This window comes from Pelodiscus sinensis, chromosome 5, assembly GCF_052426305.1.
Source record: "Pelodiscus sinensis isolate ZL-2025 chromosome 5, ASM5242630v1, whole genome shotgun sequence".
Taxonomy (NCBI): Eukaryota; Metazoa; Chordata; order Testudines; family Trionychidae; genus Pelodiscus; species Pelodiscus sinensis.
The window spans coordinates 29,762,238-29,787,958 of NC_143056.1; the positions used below are offsets into that span (position 1 = coordinate 29,762,238).

A 25,721-nucleotide genomic window follows, 5' to 3' on the forward strand; every position below is an offset into this window, starting at 1 on the left:
CTGTTTATGGTAGAGTCAGGGACAGGCAGCACACCTGCATTCCCAGGGCATCAAAGGCTAACTGCCTTTCTCTTGCTCTCTGGGGCGGGGGGGGGGGAACCAAGATGGGGTTCGTGTCTGGCAACATTGCCATTAATGGACTTAACCTCCATGAAGTTATCTAGTTCTCTTTTAAACCCTGTTATAGTCCTAGCCTTCACAACCTCCTCAGGCACAAGGAATTCCAGAGATTGACTATGTGCTGTGTGAAGAAGAACTTCCTTGTATTTGTTTTAAACCTGCTGCCCATTAGTTTAATTTGGTGGCCCCTAGTTCTTACATTATGAGAACAAGTAAAATAACTTTTCCTTATTCACTTTCACCACACCACTCATGATTTTATATACCTCTATCTTATCCCCCCTTAGGGTGTGTCTAGACTACATGGCTCCGTCAACGAAGCCATGTAGTGTAGACACACTCAGTGTCTCCTCTTCTCGAAGCTGAGAAGTCCCAGACTCTTTAATCTGTCCTCATATGGGATCCGTTCCAAACCCCTAATCATTTTAGTGCCTTTCTTTGAGCCTTTTTGAATGCTGGTATATCTTTTGTGGAATGAGGAGACCACATCTGTACGCAGTATTCAAGGTGTGGGCGTACTGTGGATTTATATAAGGGCAATAAGATAGTCTCCGTCTTATTATCTATCCCTTTTTTAATGATTCCTAACATCCTGTTTGCTTTTTTGACTGCCGCTGCACACTGTGTGGATGTCTTCAAAGAACTATCCATGATGACTCCAAGATCTCTTTTCTGATTAGTTGTAGCTAAATTAGCCCCCATCATTTATATTTATATTTATATTTATATTTATATTTATATTTATATTTATATTTATATTTATATTTATATTTATATTTAGAGAGAGAGAGAGAGAGAGATTTTTTTTTTCCAGTGTGCATTGCTTTACATTTATCCACATTAAATTTCATTTGCCATTTTGTTGCCCAGTCACTTAGTTAGGTAAGATCTTTTTGAAGGTCTTCACGGTCTGCTTTGGTCTTAACTACCTTGAGCAGTTTAGTATCATCTGCGAACTTTGCCACCTCACTGTTTACCCCTTTCCCCAGATCATTTATGAATAGGATTGGTCCTAGGACTGACCCTTGGGAAACACTACTAGTTACTCTTCCCCAGTCTGAAAATTTACCATTTTTTCCTACTCTTCGTTTCTTGTCCTTTTAACCAGTTCTCAGTCCATGAAAGGATTTTCCCTCTTAGCCCATGACAACTTAATTTATGTGAGGGATCTTGTCAAAGGCTTTCTAGAATCTAAGTACACTGCCTTTGGTCTCCTTTTGCTGACTTTTATTTGCAAGTCAATGTCCATCTGAGCATTGAGAAATTGTACTGTTGCCAGTGTATCCTTGAAGTATTATAGTTATCTAGATGAACTTGAAAAAACAGTCTCATCTAGTCCTCTGCCTCCCAGGAAATTTTCCTCTCAAATTGGGATAGTTGGGTAACACCTACCTGCACTTCTGAACACATGAAGTAAAAAGTGTTGTAAATACAGGCAGTCCCCAGGTTATGTACAAGATAGGGACTGTAGGTTTGTTCTTAAGTTGAATTTGTATGTAAGTCGGAACTGGCATCCAGATTCAGCCGCTGCTAAAACTGACCAGCGGCTGACTACAGGAAGCCCGAGACAGAGTTGCTCTGCCCCAGGCTTCCTGCAATCAGCTGCTGATCAGTTTCAACAGCAGCTGAATCTGGACGCCTGGGACAGAGCAGCTGGGGCGCTGCCAGGTAGGGCGCCGCACCTCAGCACTGTGGGGGACCAACCCGGCAGCACCCCAGCTGCTCTACCCCAGGTATCCCCAAGTCAGCCGCTGTTGAAACTGATCAGCGGTAGATTCCAGGAAGCCCGGGGCAGAGCAACTCTGCCTCGGGCTTCCTGTAGTCAGCCGCTGGTCAGTTTCAGCAGCGGCTGACTTGGGGACGCTAGGGGCAGAGCAGCTGCGGTGCTGCCGGGTTGGTCCAGTAGCGCCCCTCCTCGGCGATACTGGACCCAACCCAGCAGCACCCCAGCTGCTCTGCCCCAGGCGTCCTGATTCAGCTGCTGCTGAAACTGACTAGCAGTGGCTGAATCAGGATGCCTGGGGCAGAGCATCTGGGGTGCTGCCGGGTTGGTCCAGTAGTGCCGAGGAGTGGTGCTGTGGGACCACCCGGGCTGCGCCCCAGCTGCTCTACCCCAGGTGTCGTGAGAAAAGCCTGGCCTCCGGGGGGGGGGGGGGGCGCACTAGCTGCGCCCCCCCCCCCCCCCCCAGCAGACCAGGGAGACGGGGGCGGCAGGACCGCCCAGACGCACTGCGGTCCCGCTGCCCACGTCCTCCGAAGCTTTGCTCCGCATCTCCCTGGTCTGCTGGGGAGGCTCCCCCAGCATACCACGGAGACGCGCAGCAGCTTTTCTCGCCCCGGAGAAAAGCCCCGTTCGTACCTACGGATCCCACATAAGTCGGATCCGCGTAAGTCGGGGACTGCCTGTAATCTGTCTCACATTGGTTCTCTGGCCCCATTCAAGAAGTTTAACCCTTTATTTCCTCTGAAGGTGATTTTTTTTTTCAGCATCTTTCATCTTTGCTGCAACCTCTTCCCTCTTAGTAAATTCCATATTGACCAAAGCTTTGTCTCCTCCTTGTTTCTGGAAAATCTCTTAATCCATGGCTAGTTAGGGTGCTGATCCAGTCTGTTTTTCGCCAGCCTGGACTGAGTGTTTTGAAAGTGTTTCAGAATTGTTGCAAACACTTTTTATAGCTTTTGAGAGAACTGATCTTCCCCCCCTTATTTCTTCTGATACCAGTGCTCCACATAACCAACGTCTATGGCCGTGCAGCCTGGCTTCCCAATGGACAAGTAGTAACACAGAATCTGGGTACATTCTAAATATAACTTGTTTTATATGTACACTCTGGTCCTGTAGTAAAGGTGGTCAAACAGCTTCCAGGCAGTCCCTTCTTTAGTAATCTGAGCCCAGTTCGAGAGCTATTTTGCCTTAAGAATTGACCAAGGCAGAGTGAGAACTTTTTTCTTCTGCTTTTACAGTATTCTCCAAGAACTACTGTGTCTAAACATTATTAAACATTATCTTGCATAATCAAAAGTAACAATACAATAGATCTTCCCAATACTGACCATTTGCTTACATACTAATAGAAAAAGCAAAGAAAACCCTTTGGAAGACTGTGTAATGGTGCCACTTGGTGATATCTGCATAAAGATCAATATAAGGCCCCATGTCAGTTTTATTAATCTTCTTTTATTAGTGAAGATGTTAGCATTTGAAATTCCATTATTAGCCTTTATGAATGGCTTTTATTAAATCATCAAGCCAAATTGCTAAACTTTAGATAGGTGCCAAACATCTGCTATGAATTATATAGTACTTTCCAGATGGAGTATTCAATTAACAATGAAACCATTTTTATTTTGTGACTAAAAATTAAATTTGTCCTTGAAGGATTCTTTCTGCTATTCAAATGAAAATGTTTGCTTTACTTGGAGCCTGATTTAACTTCCATTAAAGTTAATTGAACTCTGCAACTTACTTTAGAAACATTAACTTTAATGGAAATCAGATTTGAGTCTTATGGAGGATGAACTGAACTGGTTGGGAAACATATCTGCCCAATAGACTTGTGTCAATAACACTGCATCTGATGTTCTGGTTTGGAACTGCTCAGCTTTGGGGAAAAAAAGCCATGTGTAGATAATATTAATAGAGTTATGGATCCTAAGATATGATTTACACCCCTGTGTAAATTAGGGGTGTTAAATATTGGTTAATTGAATAGTTGGATAATCTCATGAATTCTTATTGACTAATCAACCATTCTGTAGTCCTCAGGGGTTGGGCCAGCAGCCAGTGTCCTCCAGCCCCACTCCCAAGGAGCCCCCTGCCACTCCATGCTGTTGCCTCCATATTAGAGGCATCAGTGTGGGGTGCCAGGTGGGATCTGGTCCGCAAGGGGAGCCAGTTTAAAAAAAAAAAAAAAAGCTCTCCTTCTGGACTGGCTGCCTGTCGCCTGCACTACTGCCTCTGATACAGAGGCAGCAGCACGGGATGGCAGCAGCCCCTGTCCTGCAGGGGGACCTCTGAGCTCCTGGACGTGAAGAGCCGCTGCGGGGGTGGGTCACAGACCTGGTGTGAGCCAGGACTAAGCTGGGCTGCTGGGTCAGCCAGCTAAAAAAATTACTGGCAGGGGGAGGAGGGAAATGTGTGTAGTTTATAGCATTAACTGATAAGCTTTTCCTTATTGGTTAATAGACTGCACTATTACATCAGTGATGTAAATATCAGTTGTATTAGGATTTTGCCTGTCTGCAGTTTTTCCTCATCTGGGCATTGAAGTTGGTGTGGAATGGCCCTCAATTGTCTGAAAATTACCTTTGATTCCAAGCCTCTTGCTATATGTTGTATTATTTTTGAGATGCTGATTGTTTCCCAACAGCAGTTTAAAAAGAGACAGACAGACACTTGTGTTTTTTTTCCCCAAAGCCTTATTCTGTCTCTGATTTGGCACACATCATCAGACATCAAAGGTATTCTTGATCTCAGCAGGGCTGATATATCCAAGCACCAGGAACACCATACTAGCAACATTAAATGTACGTAAATATATTGTGGGAAAGGTAGAGCAAAAATGTCAATTATAGATTAATGCAGCATGAATAATCAAGTACTCAAAATAACTTGGCTACACATTTCTAGGAAGCAAAGCAGATAACACAATCTGAAGTAATCTGTTTTCTATTTAGTTTTGACCTATTTGTATGTAACCACTATATCAGTCAGGGCCGGATTAAGGCATGGGCTAGCTGGACAGCTGCCTGGGGTGCCAACCTATGGGGGGAGCCTGATGGCAACTGTAAGGGGCAAGCAGCGCCCTTCATAGCTGCCATCAGGCGCCGCGCACCCGGCTCCTGGATCGGGGGCTGCGTTAACCCCCGCAGCGCCGGCCAGCAGCTCCCTTCCCCCCGTGGCTGCGGGGCCCTGCACGGCCAGGCTTGGCCCGCTGTGAGCTGCACGCCAGCGGCGGTAGCCGGGCTGGGCTGGGTCGGGCACATATGTCCTGCCACCGACAGCTCCATGCGCCCTCCCCCACACGCTGGGTGGGGGCGGGGCCGCACATGCACCTTTCCCCAACCCAAGGTGCAATTAAACAGAATGGCTCGGTCCAGCCCTGATATCAGTTTAGGGGTTTTATGTTGAGAAAATTAGGAGGGATACACTTTTGAGTTAGATTAGTAAACATGATGTACAAAACTCTGGAAAGTTCTGAGAATGGAGGATTTGGTCTGCTCTGAATAAGCAGTTCTTTTATTCATTTAAAAGAAACTGAACTCCAGCAGGAAAACTGATTGAAAGCACTGACCTATTTTTTTCTTTTAGAAGCATCTTTGTTTTCCAGGGATGCATGGCTTTACACACATACTAAACAATGTTGGCTGACCGCATTCCCTCTTCCTCCTCTCCCTCCTGCAGTTCCCTCTACATTGTTCCCATGTTAAAGTTCTTCCTTCTGTTTCAGTTTGGTTGACTTGGCAGCTCTTTCATTTCTGTCCTATGATTATTTCCTGTTCAGCAGTCTAGCTCATGCAGTTTGAATGTGCTTCTTAAGGAATGTTGATGCCAAGTTGCAAGCCATTATCAACTGATAATTGCAAACAGAACTGAAGAGGTAAATGCAAACTTCAAGCTTGCTAAATCCATACAACTCTGTGTATCTCTTTTGCGGTGTGAACTATGAAGCTGTGCATGTGAGTGAATAATTAAGAAAAACAGTTATTTGAATGAAGAAATTACATGCTGTCTTTAACATTCTTGTCACAAATTTTACTCAGACGTGCTACAGTTGTTTATTTTGAAATGAGGAAAAATTCAGATTTACTGTGGTAAAAGGGCATCTATTGTGTTTTGCCTAGAAACATTTAGTATGCTAAATATGTGATTATCAGATATGCTTTTGGTAGATACCCTATATAGTAGTTATCTTGTCACAATTTAAATGTTTGACTTGAGAACTTTTAACTTTGTCTGGATTCTCTGTATTTTTTATTTTAATTTGCTCCTAATAGCTGTTTGCAGCTCTCTAAGAAAATATTACAATTAATATAAAACACAATGGTGTGTGAACTAAATTTCTGACTCTTACAAAAGAGAAAAACCAAATATGATTGAAAGTGCATAAAATAAAGCCAGCTATCTATTGAAAATGGATAAAGAATCATACTTTGTAGCAATTAAGAAAACATTTAATATTAAGATTTCCAAGAATGGTAACTATGAATGTCTGAATTTGTTAATGGTTCTAAAATATGTTTAGAAAAAGAGTTAAAGAATGGAAACCTGATCAAGTTGAATTGTAAACATTCTCTGAAGTGCCGAAAAGTAATGGTTTGAGGTACAGACAAACTTCATATTCTCCCCTGGTCCAAGAGGAAATATCAAGTGGTATTCTTGCCTTAAATCTATCAGCCATTCCCCTCTGTAATCCGGAGTTCATAATATGGGTTTTCATAAATGAAATATCTTTGCTTGCCTCAGTCTGCTCCATGGTGGATGTCTTCCCTCAAACACAAATGTGTATACACTGAGGGCTTTCAATCTGATGTGAGATTAGAGGTATTCCACATTTCGTCTCCTACCTATTAAAAGCCCCAGAATGACAATGTCTATACTCTGTGACAGTGGTATTTTTCTAACAAAGGTACTGGGAAAACCTACTGGACTTCTAAGTCTTTTGCTACTCTATTCTGCCAGGAAGTCTCAAATCAGTGAAGACAAATTATTACACTAATTGGGTTTTGTTTGTAGGTACAAGCAACTTGCTTGTTCAGAGTGCTTGATAAGGACTGCTGCCATGAGCAAATTGAGATCCACCTGGTGTGACACACTCAGAAAATGTCACTTTTAGAATTATCTCTGTGTGAGAGCAGATGAGTACTCATGTTGTTTCTCTCCTATATAAGAGAAAATTGATATTTCTAAGGGTTTATTCTTTTTGCTAAAAAACTGGGGGTGTTTAACTTCCTCAGGATGTAATTAGTATGTGAGTTATCGTAAGGTAAAAGCACAAAGGAAACAAGGCACCTCAGTGTTTCTCCAAAATGAACTCATGGTCAATCTCTGACAGGACGATAGGGTTGAATATGGGGTACTGATCTCTGAGAAAAAACAATGTTTTGTCTTCACTGTGTTTTTACGTCAGGATAGCCCACATAAACATGTTAGTTTACTTAAGGTGGTAAATACATTTTTGACAGTAAAAATGAGCTCTAAGACCAATTGAGGACACCAAACCCTTTTTTCTAAACATTATAATTTGCTACCAGAATTCTCTCATCTTACAGAAAAGCATTAAATCACCTGGAAGGAGACTCTGCTATACTGGTTTGCCTGCCCCGAACCTGCTAGGAGTGAAGGACTAGTAAACTATCTGATAAGCAAATGCTTATCAGATAGTTGACTAATTGCTTCCTCCCTCCTTTCAGATAGATGCAGCAAGGTTGGGGGGGGGGAGCAGAGAGGGGTACTTCAAAGCGACAGCGCCACACAGAGCTTGGGGTCAGCTGCTGCGTGCGGCGCTGCTGCTTTGAATGCCGCGGGGAGCCCTATGTCAGGCTCCTCACGGCATTTCAGAGCAGCAATGCCATGTGGAGTCTGGGATCAGCTGGGTAGTCCCCAACTGATCCTGGGCTTCAGTGCTTTTGCCTCAAAGGCAGAGGCACCCTATTGACTAATCCAGTTGTTGATGCAAAAATGCACTGACTATTCGATTAGTCAATTACCCGATACTTAACATCCTTAGTACCTGCTACTCAGCTATTCAGATCGATATAAAAGATTCCTTCTGAGGAAAGCCCCCTATGTTCTATGCAGTTATTAGGCCATGCAAATTGATGTAGAATATACCTTTTTTCCTAAAAAGGCTGCAGTTTTCTGTTTGTGCTGTGTAACTCGATTATTTTGCTGTTGCTACATCTGTGATATTTTGCTTACCTCTGCAGAACATCTAACGTCAGATTGGAAATGAGGTGCTGTGCATCAGAGTGAACAGGCATTGTCCTAAAATATATTCAAGAGGCACTGGAAGACTTTTGTGCCTCCCCAGGTTCTCAGGAGATTGGGGGCTATTGATAACCTGTATAGTGAGGATAGGCAGAGGGGGGAAGCAGTGGACCAATAGGGCTAATGAAGGCAAAGAGGGGTGCTTGGGAAAATAAGTTACAAAGACAATATTAAAAGCTCATTAATTGGGATATGTTGCAACTGAAAACTGTTTTGTGCATGCAACCAAGTTTTAATAGTATGACTGATGGCTATTTACCTGGTCTAAATTTGAATGCCTTTCCAAGTCCCTCCTATCCTTACTGGGTATGACTACAGAGCAAAGAAAAACATTTTGGTTGCCCTATGTCAGTGGACTTAGACTATGGGGCTATTTTATTGTTGTGTAGGCTTCCAGAGCTGGGCTAGAAACTCGCTGTTAACTGATAAGTGATTGCTTATCTGTTAACAAGCCCAGTTCATTGCTTGAGCTAACTAGTAAAAATTCATCTAATATCAATGTAGACACAGTGAGGGTAGCTGATGAGACTTTTACCCTTAGCAAGATGGGGAAACTGCCTTTCTGTAGCGTCCAAAGACTGTTCTGACAGACTTGGTGGAGGAAATCAGTTTGTTATTCAGCAGCCACGAAAGTGGTTCAGCAGCAAGCTGTGGGTGGTAGCACATGAGAAGACATTGAAGATGTTTTTGATACACACTAGACCCCAGCTGTAACAATCTTTTGTGCTGCTAGAATCTGGCTTATGCAGCTAAAAGAGTGGGACTGCCCCAAGAATTTTCTCATTCAAATTTCCTGCACTGGTTTTCTTACAAAAAAGAACTTGAGCAAATAGCTCAGAATTGGACTTTCAGATGATCTCTGACAAAATCAGCATGTAGCAGGTTTGAGCAGGATGGACAAATTAATCTCTAGGCTACACATGAAAGGCTCCACAGAGCTGTATCCTCAAACATCATAAATATAGACTTCTCATGTCTTCAGTGCAGCCGAGTATGCATAACAGTTCTGACTGGAGTCATGTGTGTAGCGATAGATGCAAACTATGGCGGTATTGTTGTCATTATCAGTGATGGACTACCAACAGAATTTAATACATTAAACTTGATTCAGAAGATGAATTTGTAGCATGGTATAACTATAAACTAGGCCAGTGTTTCCCGTGTTCCGTGCAACCCCGAGGGTTCCGCAAAGTGAAATTAAGGGTTCAGCGAGAAAACTCTACTCCTCCACCCCCTGTAGAGCCCATAGGCTGCTCGCATTGGACCTGTGCCAGCGGGGGTGGGATTCTGGCGGTGCTCGGCTCTGGCCACTCACCACTTACTGTGGCTGCCCCGCGCACGGTGCGGCCCCCTCCTCACCCTGCAGGACTGCCCCTGTCCCACGGTGCCTCCAGTGTGGCCGTGCAGCCCCCTCTTCCATGTGACCTCTGCTGCTGGGAGGTGGCTGGGTCAAAGGTGCTGAGTAGCCGCTCACAGACGTCGGCATTTTTAAACTGCCACCTGCACCCCAATCCCAGCATGGAATTTGACAGAACCTCTGCGCGCCCCCCCCCCCCAGGGCGTGCTCGGGCTCGCTGCCCCCCGTGTGCTGCCGCTCTCTCCCCCATGCCCCTGGTCTGGTCTGGTCTGTCTCCCCCCACCCCCACACGTACACACACTGCCTCTATTCTGTTAGCCATTTAATCTAAATTTAGCATTCCTGTTAGGGGTGTGAGACAATAGGAGATGTGAAGAGCAAAATTTGGCTCCATTGGAATCTCCTCACAATAATGGTAATGAGTGACAAAACTTCAAGTTAGAATATTCTCAAGTCTGGCAAACAGGTCTTTTGAAAAGGCTGCCCCTTAATTGAATTTTGGAGACTGAAACACATAAGTACAGCCATCTTGGGTGAGATTGGTGGTCCATCTAGCCCAGTATTCTGTATTCCAATAATGGCCAATGCCAGGTGCCCCAGAGGGTATGAACAGAACTAGTAGCCATCGAGTGATCTGTCTCCTGTTGCCCTTCCCTCACTTCTGACAAACAGAGGCTAGAAACACTATTCTTGCTCATCTTGGATAATAGCAATTAATGGATCCATCCTCCATGAATTTATCTAGCTTTTTTTTTTAACCCTATTAAAGTCCTGGCCTTCACAATATCCTCTGGCAAGGCGTTTGATAGGTTGACTTTGTATTATGTGAAGAAATAGAGGTTGAACCTCTCTGGTCCGGCAACATCTGTGGTTTGTCAAGACCACAGATGTTGCTGACCAGAGAGCTCTGTTAGAAAGCAACTGGCTATGGAACCCCAGTGGCTGGGGTCAGTAGAGTCTCAGCGACCCTGGGGCAGCCCCGGAGCCAGGAGTTCAATGGCCCGAGTGGCTAACTGCTCTGGTCTGGCAATGTCCTGTATTCAAGACAGGTCAGGTCCCAAGGGTGCTGGACCCAGGGGATCTAACCTATATTTCCTTTTTACAGCAGATTTTAAAACTTGCTACCTATTCATTTCATTTTAGTTCTTGTGTTATGGGAGCAAGTAAATAACTTTTTCTGCACACCAGTCATGATTTTATGGACCTTGATCATATCCCACCTTAGTCTCCTCTTTTCTAATCTGAAAAATCCCAGTCTCCTCATATGGCAGCTGTTCCATACCCCTATTAATTTTTGCAGCCGTTTCTGAAGTTTTTCCAATCCCAGGATATCTTTTTTGAGATGAGGTGACCACATCTGTACGGAGTATCAAGATGTGGGTGTACCATGGATTTAGAGACATTAAAACATTCTTATTCTCTATCCCTTTCTAAATTATTCCGTGGGTGTGTGGGGGTGGGGGTGGACTGCTGCTGCACATTGAGTGGATGTTTTGACAGAACTAGCTACAATGACTCCAAGATTTTTCTCGAGTGGTAATAGCTAATTTAGTCACCATCATTTTATATGTATAGTTGGGATTATGTTTTTCAATATATATTGGCATTTATCAACATGAAAATTCATCTGCCATTTTATTGCTCAGTCACCTAGTTTCATGAGATCCTTTTGAAGGTCTTCACAGCCTGCTTTGGACTTAATACTAAACTGCTCAAGATAGTTATCTGCAGATTTTGCCACCTCACTGTTTGTCATCTTCAGGTCATTTATGAATTAGGGATGTGAATGACTAGTTTAAGTAGACTATCCGATAAGCAAATGCTTATCGGATAGTCAACACAGTAGTTGACTAGTTGTTTCCATCCCACTTGCTGTCTATCAAGAGTGGAGAGGGTGCTTCAAAGCAGCAGCACCGTGTGGAGCCCAGGGCCGGACCCTAGGCTCCATGCAGCGCTGCCTCTTTGAAACACTGTGTGCAGCCTGGGGCCAGCTGAGGAGTCCCCAGGCTGCACTCAGTGTATCAAAGCAGCAGCAGCACCACGTGGAATCCAGGATCCATTGGGGACTCTCCCGCTGACCTGGGCTCCGTGAGGCACTGCTGCATGGAGCCTAGACTCATCGGGGGAGTCCGCAGCTGATCCCAGGCTCCACAGGGTGCTGCCACTTTGAAATGCTGCTAGGAGCCTGACACTGGGCTCTCCGCAGTGTTTCAAAGCGGCAGTGCTGCATGGAGCCCGGGATCAGTGGTGGAGTCCCCAGCTGATCCCAGGCTCTATGCAACACTGCTGCTTTGAAACACCATGGGGAGCAGTGCGGACTGCCCTGCTGACCTCATGTCCACCACAGCACTTTCACCTTTGAAGTGTAGCAACAACCCTGGGGCTGTTTCTACACTTCAAAGGCCCTTATCGAGTAATCGAATAGTGAATAGTCGATGCAAATTGCATCAACTATTTGATTAGTCAAATGAAATTTAACATCCCTGAATGTTAAATAGGATTGGTTCTAGTGTGGACCTCTGTGGGACACCACTAATTACCTCTCTCCCGTCTGAAAACCAACCATTTATTCCATGAGAGGCCCTTCCCTCTTATCCCATGACTACTTACTTAAGAGTCTTCCATGAGAGAACTTGTCAAGCTTTCTAGAAATCTAAGTACATTCTATCCACTCGATCCCCCTTCGCCACTTACTTGTTGACCTCCTCCAAGAATTCTTATAGATTGGTGAGGCATGGTTTCCCTTTACAGAAACCATGTTGACTTTTTTCCCAACAAATTATGTTTATCTATGTGTCTGACAATAAATAAAGGATACGTTACAGACCACAGTTAGTTCCTTAATTTCACATTTGAGTTTTCAGAACTCTTGGGTGAATGCCATCTGATCCTGGTGACTTGTTACTGTATAGTTTATCAATTTGTTCCAAAACCACCTCTTATGAAACCTAAATCGGAGACCATTCCTCAGATTTGTCATGTAAAAGGAATGGTTCAGGTTTGGGGATCTGTCTCAACCTGAGCCATGAAGACCAATGCATTTAGTTTCTCCGCAATGACCTTATTGGCCTTGAGTGATCCTTTAGCATCTCAGTCATCCAGTAGTAGTACCTGGTTGTTTTGCAGGCTTTCTGCTTTTGATGTATTTAAAAAAAATGTTGCTATTTTTTGAGTTAGTTAGTTAGCTGTTGAAATTCTTTTTTGGCCTTCCTAATTACATTTTATACTTCATTAAATAGAGTTTATGCTCTTCTATTTTCCTCACTGGGATTTAACTTCCACTTTTTAAATGATATCTTTTTGTGTCTCACTACTTTTTATTTGGTTAGTAAGCCACAATGGCACTTGTTAGGTTCCCCTATCTTGTGGTTGTTGGTTTTTTTTTTTAATTTGGAGTATACATTTACATTGGGCCTCTATTATAGTGTCTCTGAAAAGTTTCCATGCATCTCTCAGGGATTTTACTTTTGGCACTCTCTATTTTTAATTGGTTTAACCTAATGTTTGTGTAGTTTCCCCCTTCTGAAATTAAATGCCATAGTATTGGGCTGCTATGGTGTTTTTCCCACCACAGGGATGTTAAATGTAATTATATTATGGTCACTATTTCCAAATGGCCCAGCTATATTCACCTCTCGGACCAGATCCTGTAGTCCACTAAGGATTAAATCAAGAATTGTCTCTTCTCTTGTGGGTTTCAGAACCAGCTGCTCCAAGAAAGTCATTTAAGGTACCAAGAAACTTTTTCTTCATCCCATCTTGAGGTGACATGTACCCAATCAATATGGGGATAGTTGGAATGCCCCATTATTACTGAGTTTTTTATTTTTCTAGGCTCTCTAATGTCTGATAGCATTTCACAGTCACTATCACCATCCTGGTCAGGTGGTCAGTGATATATCCTTACTGCTACATTAATAAAGCATGGAATTACAATCCATAAAGGTTCCATGGAATACTTTGGTTCATTTAAGATTTTTACTTCATTTTATTCTATGCTTTTTATATATAGTGTCACTCTCCCACTAGGGAATTAAGCAACTAGTTGACTATTCAATTAGGAAAAGCTATCAGAGGCAGCAAATGGGGGAGTAGGAGCTGGTGCTGGGGGGAGTTGGCTTAAAAGCTGTTTGCACCCCCAGCACCATCTCCACGGGGACTGGGTGCAAGCCAGGAATCAGCTGATTCCCAGCTCTCACCCAGTCCCAGATGCTGTACCTCTGCTTTTAAAATGTATGAAGAGGCTGCCAGCTCTTGGTACATTTAAAAATCAGAAGCACAGTCAGGGAGGACCCAGCATGAGCCGAGACAGCTGATTCCTGGCTCATGCTAGGTCCTGCTCACTGCTGCACTCTAACCAGGCCAGGAGTGAACCCTGCTGCGGCTCCCCTCATATTGACTAATTGACTAGTCAATGGAAAATTCATCAACTAGTCAGTTAGTTGATTAAATTAAACATCCCTATCTCTCACCAGTACGATCTGTTCTGTCCTTTGGACCCTGGTACTACTGTGTTCCATTGATTATCCTCATTCCATCACATTTCAATATGAGGCATTTTAGTTCACCCATGTTATTATTTAGACATCTAGTGTTCATTTGTGTATAAGCATGTGTCACTATTTAGCTGTCTGCTATTAAATATGATTGAATGAGACTTTCTTTCATTTGACTGTTTCTCATCAGATCTTACCCATATTTTATCATCTTCCATCCTCTCCTTTTTACTAGACACAGAGAATCTCTATTAATTGACTTTCCCCTAAGCACTGATCCATGTGCTCCTCTGCACCTGTTGGCTTTCCCCCAGCCCTTAGTTTAAAGACTGCTCTATGAACTTTTTTATTTTAAGTGCTAACAATTTGGTTCCATTTTGGTTTACATGAAGCCCATCCTTCCTGTATAGTCTTTCCCTTCCCCAAAAGTTTACACAGTTCCTAATAAATCTAAATCGTCCTTCCCTACACCGTTCTCTCATCTATGCATTGACACTCTGTCTACTTGTCCCTGCACATGGAAATGGAAGCATTTCAGAGATTGCCATCATTGAGGTTCTGGATTTCAGTCTCTTGCCTAGGAGGGATGTGAATGGTTAACTGGTAACATCATCCTTACCGGTTAACTGACAGGGGCCCACCACAGGCAGGGGGGTTCTCCAGCATGGTGGATAGGGATTTAATAGTATAGTCGATTAACCTATAAGAAAAAGCTTATAGGTTAATGCTATAGACTGCACACATTTCCGTCTCCCTGCCAGTAAATTTTTTTAGCAGGCTGGCAAGCAGCCTGGCTCAGTCCTGGCTTGCGATGGGTCCAGGACCTAACCCTGCTGCAGTTCTGCATTTAAAGTGTATTAGCAGGTGGGCAAACAGACAGCCAAGCTCCATTCTGGCTTCGTCTAGGTTCAGGAGCTCAGACCCCCCTAGACAGGGGTTGCTGCCACTCGCTGATGCTGCCTCTTTCTCAGAAGCAGCAACACAGTGTAACAGGCTCCCCTCGCACACCAGCTCCCACCTGGCACTCCACGCTGCTGCCTTTGGTACAGTGGCTGTTGGCCCTGCCCCTGGGAACTATGGAATAGTCAACTAACTGATAAAATTTCATGAAGTTACTTGACTAGTCAATTAACAGGTATTTAACATCCCTATTGGCAGGTACAAGGAGGTGCTCCAGCACACTGTGGATGGGGGTGTTCTAGTCTGGCTGGAGTAGCCCACATTCACTGTGGGCCCAGATAGATGTTACACGGGCGGGGCACTGCAGCTCAGCCAGAGCAGCCCTTGTCTGCAGCAGGCCCGGCCCAGCATACCACAAGCTAGGCTGGAGCAACATCTCCCCCCCCCCCCCCCCCACCATGTTTAAATGGTTAACTGGTTAAACATAATGTTTCACCAATTAACTGTTTAAATGGCATTTTACACTCCTGTTTCCTAGCAGCCTAAATTTAGCCTCCAGGACCTCTCTCCTATTCTTCCCTATGTCATTAGTACTGTGGCAAAATTTTGGCCGTGCCTGGTGAGTCTCGTGCTACTAGTGGATAATATTAGCCTCAGAGACTCACTGTGGTCTTATACACAACCCCTTTCTCTTTCCAGAAGGTAGGGTCCTCAGCTTAGTGAGCCATACTCATGACAGGTGAGATGAAAACCCCGATAGTCCTGGTCTCCCTCCTTGGGACAGGCTCTGTGTTGGCATGGGGAAAGGGTTTGGGGGAACCCGGGCCCACCCACTACTCTGGGTTCTAGCCCAGGGCGCTAAAGTAGCAGCATCAGTCAAAGTTGTTTTTTTCCTTCCCACTTGGCAGCTTTTTCCCTGTGCCACTTCCCCCAAAGGATAGGGAAAGCTGCATTCAAGACTCTTTGTCTCATATGGAGTTCACAAATAATATCTGCAAAGATGAAACTGCGAATCTGTGAAGTGTGTGCTCTTGTATGGATGCAAGACCTGGCATACTAAAAAGTCTTCAAATCACAAGCTACACACATTCATAAACAGATGCCTGAGGTACATCTTTCACATCAAATGGCAAGACTGTCATAAATGAGGAGCTTTGGAACAGAGCAGGACAAGAACCACTTGACATTCAAATCAGGAGAAAGTGGGGATAGCTAGGTCACACTCTCAGAAAACCATCATCCAGCATAGTCCGTCAAGCTCTCTCATGGAACCTGCAAGGAAAACTCAAAAGAGGAAGACCTTGGATAACATGGAGAAGATCTACTGAGATTGAAGGTTAACAACTGGGGTACTCCTGGAGTCAGCTAGTTTTGTCTCAAGACAGAGTGAACTAGAGGAGGCTTGGAGCATAGGTCATCTACATTTGGAGTACAAGGGTTTAAGAAGACTTCCTCAAACAACCCCTCCAAAATGTCTGTCTCTGGTACCTGTTAACTAGCTCTCAGCTCTCACACAGCTTTATCTTGTTCCTCTCTTTTCTCCTTCTGGTCTGTCACTTTTTCTTTCCCTTCTCCTTGCCTAGGGGAGGCCTTTTAAAGCAACTTCACTGGCTGTAATTGGTTGCAGGTTCTGAGTGACTTGTCTGAGAGAGCAATCTAGTTAATTAGCCCCAGGTGTTTTCCTTTCTTCATTTTATTGCAGCAAGCTCTAGGAGTTTACTCTGAAGACAGAACCATTTATCCAGTGCCCTGCCTTCCACCAGAGTATGGCTTAGGTCTGTCACAGCACCTATATGTGTCACGACCATTGGCTCCTTCCCAGCTACTACACATAAGTCTATTTAAATGTCTCGAGAGAACACAACCTTCATGTTTACTTTTTCTATACCATTCATGATTTTAAAAATCATAGGCCTCTGCCATTCCCTACCCTTCTCTTTTCTAAACTGAACAGATTTTTTTCCTCTCTCCTCATACGGAAACTGTTCCACATCCCTAATAATTTTTGTTACCCTTCTCTGCACTAGGGATGTTAATTGCAGGCAACCAGCTAATTTAGTAGCCGACGGAATTTCCGGGACAGCTGATTCCTGGATCGCTCCTAGTCCCTCTCATTCTGCCCCTGCTTTTAAAATGTATTAAGAGCTAGGTAGCTCTTAATACATTTAAAAAGCAGAGGCACAGTGTCTGGGACCAAGTGTGAGCCAGGAATCGGCTGATTCCCAGCTTGTGCCCAGTCTCCCACTATGCCTCTGCCTCCCCTGCCCCCCTGGAGATGGTGCTGAGGGGAACTGACTTTTAACCCAATTCCCCCCCAGCACCTGTTCCTGGTTCTCTCCTCTCCCCGCCCTGCCCTTCTGCCTCTCTCTGATATGCTTATTGGGTAGTGGACTAGTTGCATACATCTCTACTCTGCACTTCTACAATCCTAAAGCATCTTTGAGGTGAGGCAACCAGAACTACATGAAGTACTCGGTGTGATTATACAATGGGTTTATATAATGACATGATATTTCTCTATCCATCCCTTTTCTAATGGCTACTTGCATTGTTAGCTTCTCTCCCCCCACCCGCTTTACTACTGCTGTACAGTGAATAGCTATTTTCTGGGAACTATCCATGATGGCTCCAAAATCTTTCTTGAGTGGAAACAGCTAATTTGTATGTATAGTTGGGTTTATTTTTTCCAGTGTGCATTACTTTGCAATTAACAACTTTGAATTTCATCTGCCATTTTGTCACCTGGTCACCTACCTGTAGCTCTTTGCAGCCAGCAATCTTGAGTAATTTTGTATCATCTGCAAATTTTGCTATCTTATTATTCACCTCTTTCTCTCTGATCATTTAAAAATATGTTGAACAGCACTTGTCCTCATACAGATTCTTTGGGGACCCTGCTAGTTACCTCTTTTCATTGCAAAAATTAACCATTTATTTCTGTTTTTCACTATTGTTTCAACCAGTTTGCCTGGTAATTAAGTTAGGCTTTCTGGTCTAGATTAGGCAAGATCACTTCTGGAGTCCTTTATTTTTTTTAATTAGTGTTGTATTAGTTATCCTCCAATTATCTGATCTAAGCTGTGTGTTAGTACCACAGTTAGTAGTCTTTCAGTTTCATAACCAGTCCTTCAGAACTCTTCAGTGAATTCCTTCTGATCTTGGTGACATATTGCTGATAGTTAAATTTGTTCCAAAGCTACTCCTATTGCTACCTTCTTCTGGGGTAGTGTCTCAGATTTCTCATCTAAAAAGAATGGCTCCAATGTGGAAATTTTCCTTTGAAGAATGCTGATATAAAAAATTCTTTTAGCCTCTCTCCAGTGGCTTTGTCTTCCTTGAATTCTCTTTTAGCCCCTTGAGTGTGGGGACGTTAAAAAGTGGGTAATTGAGTAACTGTAACTGCTGAAATTTTCAGCAGTAACACACACTTATAGTCAGCTCTCTGGGATCTGTTTTTTAAGTATCAACTCCTGCCTACTGTCTGCTTCAAAAACAGTTATTCTGTAGTTGACAATGCTAAGCATGAAGTGCTTGGGTTCTGGAGATCCTTGACTGTTGCTGACTCCCTCCTGGCCAGAAATTGGGAGGTAAGTTTGCTTTGCTATCTTTGAGTTACGATGCAAGGCAAATGTGCCTGCATATTTCTTGTTGCATAACATCAGCTACATAATCGGAGAACTTTCCCCAGAATTTTCAAGGATTGTAATCAAATGTAGTAACAGTATCTGACGCATTGTCTTAATAAATTATAAATAATGAAACTAATATGTATACAGCCAAGTAATATCTGCATGGTAGGGACTTGCTTTAATTTGTCTGTGAAGCAGTCTGTTCACTTCAGGAGTTATATAAATCTTAGTATTCTTGTGTATTTGATACCTATCATCTACTGCCATGTTGGGTGCAATAGAAATGGAGAACATATTTAAGTACCATATAATGATTTGATTTTCACCTTTGTTCATAATTTTGTCTTTTTTTAATCTCATGAGTATACTGATCATCTTTGTCATCCTTATCTTTACAAGCACAAACAGCTCATATGTTGACAGAGTTCCTAGCTTAAAGGGGCCCTGAATAGGTACTCTAGATGCTGCTGTATTATATCTTTAATATAGAATAGAATAGAATACAGTCTACTAGTGAGATTCAGTAATAGATGATTTTTAAACAACTTGATGATTTTTTTTTGTTTTAATATATATTCTTATAGGGGATATTATTACAAAAGATTGTTGGGATTAATAGTACTATAAATAGCAAAGCATACAACTGCATAAGAGTGCAGAGGGTTACTCTGCTCTATTAGTTTTATATCAAATTTACTATTAATAGTCCTGGGGCTCCTTGTGGTATTGAGTTGTGTGTGTAGTTGTAAGTGTTTGTACCTGGAGTTTGTTGTTAATAGAAAAAAATTGCTTAATTTTATATGCAGAACTAAACGGAAAGTACTTAATAAAAATAGGTTATAGCCTAAAAGACTGGCATAATCAATGTAAATAGTTGTGATCCAGGACTGAAACATTTTTGTAAGTAATTTTAATGTTTCGGATAAAATGTTAGTTATGGGGTTTTTTAGGTTTTTTTTTTTTAAAAAACCAAGGGGAGCTATAGTGTAGTATCTGAATTCAGTAGCTACAGTTTCTTCTTCAAATGATTGTCCCTGGGTACATGATTATGCTGAAGGTGAAGTTCAAGATTTGTGCTTCTTGCCCTTTCTCATATTTGATCAGTAATGAGCACATATAGTGCTTGGGGGAAAATCACATCGTGTCTAGGTGCAGTATCTGCCTCTCCTTCTGGGTACGGGTAGGAAGGGCTGAGGTCTCTGCCTCAAATGTCTCCTGAAGGTTGTAATGAGGATGCAGTTATATCCAGGATAGAGACACATACTTATCCTCTCTCCCCCCCCGGGTACATCAATCTGAGCAACTGAACAATGGACCTTGTACCACAGAGTTCCAATCTGGTTCCATTGATACCAGTGCTACAGAGCCTGTGGTTGGTCCTGAGTGAGGCAAGGAAGCATTCACTTAAAAATGGTAGTAAATCTTCCTCAAGGCTAAGAAAGATGCTGTGTTGTCCATAAGTTCCAGTGACACAGAAGCAGCACAATCCAACACCGCAAACTCAGTCACATTGCACACTGGATCCAACAGTCCCCATTCCTGAGCAGCATCAGATCCATTAAAGTCCTGTGAGTTGGCTGTTCCAAGTCAATCCTCCACTCCCATTCTAGCTCTGGTTCTGTCCATGGAACATGTGCCATTGACATCAGGGAAGCTTGAGTCTTCTCCCAGCCTCCATGAACTCACTGCCCTACGTGAGATGAGATTTCTGTTAGGGATGTAAAATCCCATTTAATCAGTTGACTGGTTAAACGATATGTTTAACTGGTTAACTGCTTAAACAGGGCAGGTTGCTCTGGCCAGGTCAGACCCACTGTGGGTGGGAGCTGGCCCGGCAGGGCTGAAGCAGCCCCTTACCTGTGTCATATGGGGGGAGGCTGCCCCAAGCCACCAGTTAATTGGTAACATCTCCCGATAAGGGTAATGCTAAGTGGATAACCACTGACAATCCCTAACTGTGTCTTCTGGTGCACTTGTTGTCTAAGAGGGACACCTCTCCAAGTTTGGATTTTTGCTGCCTTCAGGTTTGCATACTCCACTGACTCCAGTGGCATTGCTTTTTGAACGAGGCTCCAACTTGTCCTCTGCATAAGACAACTTGGTACATGTGGTCTGCCATTCCCTTGCTGTCAGCATGACTACTTTAAGAGTTCCCCCAACCCTATGGCGCTATCCTCCCTTGCCCCAACACAGGAGCCATTGGCATCTGTGAGGGCACAGGGGCATGAGGGGAATGGGGACAGAGGGTGGTAAGGGGGTGGGTATCAGGGAAAAAGAGAGTAAAGGAGGCAGGGGCAGTGAGGGAAGGGGTATGTACCAGGAGGGTGCAGGTGCCAAGTGATTCTGGGGGTGAAGCAGAAGGGCAGACACCTGCAGGGAAGGGACCAGCACCAGAGGAGAGAGGCAGAGCAGGTGTGTAGAGGGAGGTTTTAGGAGAGGGGATGAGGAGGGGTAGCTCACACGATCAGAGTGGGGCTACTGGAGGAGTGGGCACAGGGCAAAGAGAAGGGCTGGTGGAGGGGGGCAGGTCTCAGGAAGGCTGAGGGCAGTGAGAAGACCAGGAGTCAGGACAGCAGAGGGTGAGGGGTTGGGGGGCAGCAGGCACCAGGGGAGCTGATGGAGCAAGGGGAGGAGACATGGCAGCAGAGAGAAAAGGTAAAGGTTTATAAGATATTTATTAATTACCTGGGTGATATTTATTAATAACTTATTAGTAATTACTGTTCTTATTCTTTTTAGGAATTTATGCCATTAAAAAAACACTTTTTGTCGGGGAGGTGGCGAGTCCCTTTTTTGTCTGGCGAGTAGGGTTTTCCATAATTTGTCCATCCCTGGACAAATTAAATTACTACTTTTAAAAAGCTCTGGCTCTTCTTCGAGTGATGTCCACATGGGTGCTCCATGGTAGGTGTCACGCTCCTCCCGGCGCTGCAGATCGGAATCTTCAATAGCAGTAGTCAGCCGGACTGCGCATGCGCGGTCAGTGTCTTGAAGTGTTCGTGCCCTTTCTCTCGTACGCGTGGTCTAACTCCCGCCAGTTCCTTCATTGCTGCCCTCGGTCACAGAAGAAGCAAGCTCTTCTAGCTGTTGATCACAAAATTAAGAATTCTGTCAGTTTACTGTTCGTGTACATAGTTCATAGTTCTTATCATAATACTTGGTTATAGTTTATCATAAACAAAAAATGTTAATTGATGAAGCAATTATGGAGTCTGCTGAGGAAATATGGCAGACTCCAGCCTCTGCACCCCTTACAAACAAGAAGGCTGACAAAAAATATTTTGTTCTAAGGGTTCAGCGTTTTTATTCTCAGACCTGCAACTGAATTCTCTGGTCATAGATGCAGCCCAGCGGAGGGCAAAAACTCCACAGTATAAGAATGTTGCAGTGGAGAAAGATAGTAAGTGTGTGGACCTTTTTGGCAGGAAGGTGTATTCTTCTTCGACACTTTTGTTATGCATTTGCAACTATGCAGCACTGCTGTTGAATTGTGACTTCGACAACTATACTAAAATCACGGTACTGATGGAACATTTGCCCAGTGCAAAAAGGCCCATTTTAAAATCCATCGTCCAGGAGGGATACGCCTCTGCCAGAATTGGGCTGCAAATTTCATTGCATGTGGTGGACGCAGCAGCTCATTCCACAGCCACCACTATAGTTATGAGGAGGTGGTCCTGGCTTCAGAATGCTGGAGTTCCACGGGAGCGTCAGACTAACGTGGAGGATCTCCCATTCGACAAACAAAAGTTGTTTGCTGAAAAAACAGATGAGGTCCTCCACTCAAGCAAGGACTCAAGGACCACTCTCCAAACCCTGAGGATGTACATGGACCCATTCCCCCGCAAGAAATACATGCCCTTCCCAAGACGTTATGACTTCTCGCAGCCAAGATACCACCAGTGAATTAGACAAAGACCCCAAAAGGGGTGTGCCCAAAACAACCCTCTCCCCCTCTACTCAGCCTTCTAAGTAGAACGTTTGACACCCTGATCAAGGGCTCGCAAACCCCTGCACCACACGCCAACCCAATCCTGTAGTTGCCATTTTCCATCACTTGCTCAAACCTTTTTATCAACATTGGTCCAGCATCACTACCGAATGTTGGGTTCTAGAGATCGTTTTGACAGTTTATACCATCCTTTTCACGTCAATAACCCCAACCTCTTCACCTTCTCACGAACACCATTTTCAACAAGAAGTCCACTGCCTCCTTACCATCGGAGCAGTGGAGAGGGTGCTGTGTGAGTTCAAAGGCAGAGGCTTCTATTCCAATTACTTCCTCACCGAGAAAAAACCGCAAGTTGGAGACCCATAGTTGATCTTCAGAAACTCAACCATTACCTGTAAAAGCAGTGTTTCAAAATGATGTGTCAACTATAATTCCAGTGCTAGCCCTTTACCTTCAGGATGCATATTTTCATATGACGATCCACCCTGCCCACAGAAGGTTTCTTCACTTCGTGGTCAGGGAAGACCACTTCCAATTTCGAGTTCTACCCTTTACTCTCCTCAGCACCCAGAGTTTTCTCCAAAATGTTTGCGGTGGTAGCTACGCAGCTCCGCCAACAGTAATTTTTCTTCTTATGGCCTATCTCAACTGCCTTTTGAAGGGTCCAACCAAAGCCAAAGCCTCCCACGTGGTTGTGATGGTGAGAGAGACATTCAAATCTGTAGGTTTGATCATAAACTATCAGAAATCAACCCTAGAGCCAACTCAAAACCTAGAATTTATAGGAGCACATTTGGACTCCACAATGGTGAGAGCCTACTTACCTATACAGAGGTACCAGGCCATACAAGATGTGATTGCAATACTTACCTTAAGCCCTATGGTCTCTGTCCTCATGTGCCTACAGCTCATGTGCCATATGGCAGCCACAACATAGTTGGTCCATCATGCAAGGCTGCATTTTCAGTGCCTGCAACAATGGCTGGCGTCGGTGTATGTTCCCACAAGGCACCACATTTGCAAATGAATCACTCCAACATCTTCTGTGATATCTTCCCTACAGTGGTGGACCAGTCCACACAGTCTCCTCACAGGAGTCCCATTTCACCAGCCTCAACTGTCTGTTCGGATCACCATGGATGCCTGTCTGATGGGCTGGGGCGCGCATATGAGCGATCTGTCCATTCAAGGACAAGGGACACCACGGGAGGCATCCCTTCATATCAACATCCTGGAACTCAGGGCTGTCCTCAATGCCTGAAAACAAAACACACATCTCCGGTACCATGACCAGAATCCTCACCGACAATATCGCCACAATGTACCACATCAACCACCAGGGGACCCAATCCTGTTCCTGTTGCAGAGGCCATTCGCATCTGGAACTGGTGTATCTGCAACAATGTTCCCGACATGAAGCTATGAGTGTAACTAGCAATACCACAGCAGATGCATTAAGCAGACAATTTGCACCAGATCACAAATGATCGCTCCGGGAAGATGTTCTCTGGCACATCTTTCAGTCTCTGGGGTTTCCCACAAATAGATCTGTTTGCGTCCCACCTCCCCAAACTACTGACCCAGAACCACGGAACATTCCACCCACAGCCTCACATTCTCCACTTGACAGCATGGCTCCTCGCTGGTTCTCCAATACAGAGAACCTCTGCTCCTCTCCGGTCAAACAAATCCTAATACACAGCAGGAGGGACACAACAAAAACAACCTACATGCATAAATGACACAGATTCGTTGCCTGGTTTCCTAACAAATGGGTAGCTCCGTATAGGGTACTTCTCAATGAAATCCTCGAATACATCCTATTCTTACACCACCATGGGTTCACCATAGTATCCCTAAAAGTGCATCTGGTGGCTATTACTGCCTTCCACCAGCCTGTGGATGGCACGTCTGTTTTCTCGCCCCCTACCACCAAGTGCTTCCTTAAAGAGTTAACGAACCTCAGCCCTCCCCAAAGGCCTCCGCCACCTTCGTGGGACTTGGACCTAGTTCTGGACACCCTCACTAACCCACCTTTGGAGCCATTGGCAACAGTATCTCTGCCAATGATTACAATGAAGGTTATTTTTCTTTTGGTAATTACTTCAGCCCGCAGGGTCAGTGAACTGGCGGCCCTGATGGCAGTACCACCATACGCTGTTTTTAACAAGCACCGTGTAATATTACAGCCACACCCAGCTTTCATTCCTAAGATCTGTTCTCAGTTTTATATTAACTAACCCATCATTCTTCTGGTATTTTTTCCCTAAGCCTCATACCTTCCTTCAAGAGACATTTCTGCGTACCCTCAACATGCCCAGAGCACTAACTATTTACATTTAGAGGACTCAGGACTTCAGTCAGTCCCAATGCCTTCTGGTATTTCTCATGGATCGCTCTAAAGGACATTTACTATCCTCTCAGTGCATCTCAAATCTCGTAATGGCCTTCACTGAGAGATGTGACACTATCCACAACAAACCACTTCTGACAACACTGAGGCCTCATTCCAGCAGGGCCATATCTGCGTCCATAGCATTTCTCAAGGGAGTTCCTCTTTCAGACATCTGCTGATCGGCCACGTGGTCTTATAATGCCACCTTTATGAACCATCATGCTATACTACATCATTGAGCCACAGATTCAGCAGTGGCCTCGACGGTGCTTTCCACAGTCATTAGACCATGACTCCAAGACCCGCTGTCAAAGGGTTCTTGACCACTGCTACAAAGTCACCTACTGTGGAGCACCCACAGGGACATCATTCAAAGAAGACGACAAAGTTACTCATCTTGTGCAGTAACAATGGTTCTTCGAGATGTGTGTCTATGGGTGCTCCACTACCTGCCCTCCTCCCCTCTTCGGAGTCTCTGTTGATAATTGTCTGTTTCAGATACTCGGGCGTGCGAGAGAGAGCGCAAAGGCTGCAAGACACTGACCGCACATGCGTGGTCCAGCTGAATACTGCTGTTGAAGACTCCAAGCTGAGGTGCTGGGACAAGCCCGACACCTACAGTGGAGTACCCATGGGGGGACACATCTTGAAGAACCATTGTTACTGCACAAGGTAACTTCGTCTTCTGAGCATATGACATGTGCATAAGCCTCAGTGAAACAAACAGGGATCGAATATCTCAAAGAATCTCCAGTTGCAAGTAATACTCTTTCTATTAGAATAGACAAGCAGATTATCAAATCTGATTGTGTGTATGAAAATGTTGAAAGAGTTATACATTTTTTTTAAATGTTCTCAGAACTCAGTAGTGTGTCCCTTCCT

The 25,721-nt window shown here is 44.2% G+C and overlaps 1 protein-coding gene across 3 annotated transcripts in view; it reads left to right on the top strand.

Moving 5' to 3' along the window:
• The window catches only part of BTBD7 (BTB domain containing 7), a 111,569-nt gene that overhangs the window by 58,506 nt on the left and 27,342 nt on the right, over positions 1–25,721 (top strand). The gene's annotated exons all lie outside the window — the stretch shown is intronic.